This window comes from Sipha flava, unplaced genomic scaffold, assembly GCF_003268045.1.
Source record: "Sipha flava isolate LNK unplaced genomic scaffold, YSA_version1 192_pilon_pilon, whole genome shotgun sequence".
NCBI lineage: Eukaryota > Metazoa > Arthropoda > Insecta > Hemiptera > Aphididae > Sipha > Sipha flava.
Window position 1 is genome coordinate 1 of NW_020272724.1, and position 5,687 is coordinate 5,687.

General features: G+C 31.5%; 1 long non-coding RNA gene across 1 annotated transcript; it reads right to left on the bottom strand.

Moving 5' to 3' along the window:
- Positions 1-33: 33 nt before the first annotated feature.
- On the bottom strand, positions 34-5,339 carry LOC112681583. The gene is made up of 3 exons (XR_003148412.1): positions 5,125-5,339; positions 1,606-1,711; positions 34-789 (listed from the first exon to the last, which is right to left on the bottom strand). It is a non-coding gene; the product is annotated as an uncharacterized LOC112681583 (long non-coding RNA).
- Positions 5,340-5,687: the final 348 nt, after the last annotated feature.

A 5,687-nucleotide genomic window follows, 5' to 3' on the forward strand; every position in this document is an offset into this window, starting at 1 on the left:
AGCCAAGATTAAATCCTGTAAAATGGCTATGACCAGACGGCGAAGAATGTCGTCTTGCAAAATAAAACAAATCAATATTAAGATAGCGAGAAGAAACAAAAATTTCGGTAAACCGTCAGCTCGACGTTCGGCATCCACCATGTGCATCGAACGGATGTACCACGTCGTTGTACCACACCTGGTGTGCGGAACGGCTGCGAACTCCTCCAAACGATTTCGATTCTTGTGGGTGGCTTGGCTGATGGCGATCTGATGGCGGCCGGAACGGTCAGATTATGACAGCAACAGGACGTGCGACGTACAAATATCGTGCTCCGAGCGTGTTGCGTGAGTCGACGGGTCCCTGGGAATGTTCGAGATCCCTTAAGCGCAGGCCGGGTCGTCGGATGCTGACATCGACGGCGCTTCCGTCGCTGGAGCGCGTGCGCCGGTCCCTCACTTGTTGTGCGCGGTCAATCAATACGCTCAAACCCCAGGTCCTGGGAACGTCCGGGCCGATCGTTCACGTTGTCCTCCTGCAAATCAACCCCTCCCACTAATCCTCTTCCTCCTCCTCATTCTGCTCCTGCTCCTTGATCTCCCGGCCCAGGGCCAGGTCATCGTCGTTGACGTGAAAACGCCATATCGGCTGCGCCGAAAACCCACGGTACGATGGGGTATGGTACGGTGGTGACGGAAAAGGATGCAGAATTGAAAACATGATGGTCGTATTGTTCACCTCCTTGAATCTTGTAGACTATCGGTTTGATTTGTTTTGTGGAGCAAAGAAGTAGTGGTGTGGACGGTGAACTATTTAAATAATTTCAAAATTAATAATGCAGCATTGATTGAAACATAAAACGAATTGACTAGACTCTAACACGTACTCACGATATCATAATGGTTACGTTGTAAACAAGAATTTCATAATCATCCCTAATCGAACTTTTGGATGAGTACAGAGATCGATATGGAGTATAAAATTACGAGATTTTTATTGTTCAAAATATTTGTTGATCTTTTAAATCATAAATATACATTTTAGCAACTTTTTGATTTATTTTTTTGGTGACTATCGATTCATTTTATTGGGAAAACATACATACAGGTATATAAATTATAACTTCTGAGATGAAATTTTCAATAGTGATGTTTCTAAGGAACAATCATCCGAATAGGTTTTATAACACTGATCTATTCATTTTTTCAATTTTTTATTTCTATTTAAAATAAAACAACATTTAAAATGTTGCAAATTAAATTAGTAAAATTAATGACGTTTAAAATACCAAATTAATGAATTTGTTTGAGTGAGATTCAAAATTGAAATAATGAATTTAATTGCATAAAAGAATATAGAAAAGCATACGTGCTTTAACAAAAAACAATCATCATTAATTAACATTGGACTGCCAAAAAACAGTTCACGTATTAGGCATATAAAAACTGTATATGGATTCGAAGAGTTAAAACCATGAAATATAAAGACAAATATGAAAAACATTATACGAATTTCCTTGAGTTGACATAAAAATAATGAATAAATAACCAGTTTGATTTAGCACAAGCTTACGTTCTTCGATTTAATTTATTAGATGTAAAATTAATAATCAACGTATTCCTTACCGTGGATTGTGCAAAAGTAGGTTTGAATCGAATAATCAAATATGGTTACGCTGGTACACTACCGGATTATTCGATGGCAATTTTTCATTCGTTTCGTTCGAGTCAACTGCAAAATGAAAAAAAAAAAAAAAAATTAGAAACCCGATTTCGATTTCTCCTTTATGTTAAGGTAATCAACAATAATAGCTGCGTCGGACAATTACTGTAGTGGATGGGGCATCATGAACGAATGGGATTAGTGTAGACCGACTGTGTCACACCTGCTCGAATTCGGTCACCGACAGTTTGGCTCTATGGACCGTACGACCACCCGCAGAGAAATAACCACCAAGGCCCCCATACCCAACGTGTACGCACAAACAAAGCATCACAAAGATATCGTACTAGAAAGAATCTAACACCCAATGGATTGGGTTTTTCGAGGATAAATGAAAAAATGTAAAAACCATAAATAACGAAATATTTAAGTACGCGAAGGATGGGAACGATTTGAAGACCTGATACCGTTAAAAACGATACGATCTACTAGTCAGGTCTACAGGTATCGAATAAATGTTGACATAAATCAACGAAATATTATAATCAAAATATATTGTGAACAAAGGAAAAACATTTCGGGATTTCGGGAATTTATTACTTAATGCCTACTGCACTAAACAAATATGTAATACAACAAATTGAAAATCCATTTCGTGTCGAACCAAGAACCGAATAAATAAATCCAAGTATGTATACAACATAAAAGTATACCTTTCGCTGCTGGATGAGTTTCTTTCATTCCGGTTTTTGGGCATTCATAACCGCACAGAAAATGCATTTTTTTTTTATCGCATAAAACATAGTTAAAACGGTGATGTTTACGAAGTGTCCGCGACTACACGTCGATCGCCGTGAACGTACAACTCACTTGTTTTATGGGTCTTTTTCTTTGTCCGTGTTACAATTGGTTTTTTTTCTTTACGTGAGTAAAGTACTCATTAACTGTGTTATAATTTTTTAACATTATTTTTATTTAATTTTTGTATTTACTCATTACTATTGCATTTCTTTTACTGTAATAATTATTTATTTATTATTATAAATTTATTTTTATTTTAACTTACATTAAATAGTTTTGGTAATTTTTTTTATAAATATTAACCCTTTCAGACCGGTGAGTCACTAAAATGACCCACTAGTTAGATTACGTATAACTAATTAAATAATAATGCTAATTTAATTCTGTCTTGATAACATTGTAGAAAATATTATCTTGAATATAGTAAAAATATAAAATATATGATTTTTAGTAATTTTCACACATATAATAATATTTTTTGTAAATTAACAAATAATCAACAAGTGCTCTGTGACAAATTCTGATAAAAATAAATACCAATATCAATAAACGTAAATTAAATATAAAGTAAAAAGATTCTATAGAAATATAAGTTTAGATTCGTGAATGTATTAATGTATTAAATGTATTACTTTTATATTTCTTCAAGCAGCATTTTTCCCCAAAACAATATTTTATACATGTTTAAGAAGTTTTTAGATTTTAAATAAAACAAAGAATACATCGACTTTACAAAACAATTTTTTATCTGTTAGTTTTTTTTTGTTTATCTCGACTTAAGTTTGATGCATAGTATCCAAAGTTCAAATTTTAAACAAATGTAATAGATATAATAGGCTCTTGGACCAAACAATTTTTCGGGGTTGTCCTATATAACAGAAAAATGTATTATTTTTTTTACATTTTTACCCTATGATCAACAAAATATTTTAAAATTTTTATGTCAAAATACTAAATATGTCTTTAAGATAACTATTACTATAGGATCAAGCTTGCAAAAATAACACATTCTTATTATATTTATTTTTTGTGTAAGTAGCCTAACATTGTATTACATCAATTACTTAACCACATATAATTCATATAACGATTGCTACACATCGAGCGCTGCATTCGCACTATATTTTTTAACTCGTTATTATACACATGTGAGCTCATACATAGTATTATAATTATTTGGTAGTAAAAAATGTATTATATTTTTTATTACCGAATTATTGTCATTTGACAAAGTTGAGAGTATTGATTAAATGTAGTTCTCCCATACACTGTACCAACTGCGCAATATTTTACTATCGTCACAATCAATGACGTTCACGTAATTCTATTTTTTTAAAATTTAACAAGACTAATAGAGTTATTTCAAGGTTAGAAGACACGGAAGAACATTTTTTAGGTGACTCCAACGATACTAATGCTGGCTCTAGTTTTGAAGATCCCACCGAATCACGTGAAATTGATCCTGATAGCGACATTTCATAACTTACACCTAGGTCGGTGCAATACGATTGCGCAAATAATTTGTAACATGATTGCGCCCCGATCCCTTATTACCTGATAAAATCACAACACCATTGCACACCAAATTATATGTGTATATACTATGTATAATAATTTATGTACAACATAAAATAATGTATACAATACATACTTTTTCAAAATCGAAATGAAAAGTTGATTGGCCTAATAATAGTTATAATAATAATATCGACTAATGACTATAAGTTAAGAAAAAAAACAATTGAACAAAAAAAATTTCGGCTACTGACCATTTCAATATATACATTTAGCATAAATGTAATTTAGAAAAAATCAATTTTAAACCAAGCCAATGATGTATTTTATATTTATTTTATGTTATACATAAACTATTATACATAGTATATACACATATTATTATTTGGTACGCAATGGTGTTGTAGTTTTATCAGGTAAAAAGGAATCGGGGCGTAATGGTGTTGCAGCCCACCTAGGTACACATAAATCAAATACTCTGCAAACCTCTAATTCAATAATAAATAAAATAATATGATATATAATTAAAGATCTTAACTAATATAAACAAAATATTATGGGACAAATATGGAATGCGATTAAATAAAAAAAAAAGACAATGGTTATGGTGTGCAGTAAGACAAACCCTCTACAGCTTAATATAAATATAGACAACGCACGCATAGAACAATTACATCACTTTCATTATTTAGGAAGTAAAATAACGGAAGATGGCCGAAGTAAAGATAAAATTCTAAATAGAATAGCACAAGCGAAGAGGGCTACCCACAAATAATAAACACATTTTAACCACTAACTGTGTGGCCTTAGAGAAAAGAAAAAAGTTCTTAAAAATATGCATATGGAGTATTGCCTTGTATGGATGATAAACATGTATCAATCGGTACAATAGAAAAAAAAAACTAGAAGCCTTCGAAATATGATATTATAGTAAAATTTTAAGGGTTAGCGGTATTGATAGAATAACGAATGAAGCAGTATTTAATAGAGTAAAGGAATAAAGAGTACTATGGTATATCATAAAACTTAAAAGATCTAAAATGATAGGACATTTACTACGTCATGATAGTCTATCGAAAAGTTAAATTTCCATTTCATTTTGCTATATCTGTAGAATTGAAAGTGATTGGGAAAAATTTGTAACTACTATTTAAATGAATACAAACCAGTAGTCAGGAAGGCCTGCTCTCCAGTTTTTTCATCAGATTCGAACGATTCTATTGATGATTACATGGATTGTTTGTGAAACTAATCATTGTCGGATCGGTTTTGTTTATCAATGTCGTCTCAATCGGACACGTTGTTGTAACAGGGGTTGTGGCTTATTTAGAACTACTGTAACAATCCGGTACTATTCGATTGTTTTTAAGTTCTTACAATCGTCATTGCAGTCGACTGTATTCAAATCGCTCACTTCGATATAAGAACTATCATTGTTTGATTCTTGACTGGAAAATATTCCAAAATATTCATTAAACTGTGTAAAATTACAGATAAATATTATAATATTTATAAAATTATTATTATTTTATGTATTATTTATATTTATATTGTGTAGTATTACAGATATATATATATATATATATATATATATATATATATATATGATATATACAGAAATACAGAAATATATATGATTAAAATCAGAATCCTACGAATTTTAATTATTTTTTTTTTTTTTTACAAAAGCACATCAAAATACACAAGGAACTATGTGTGCTGTCTTATC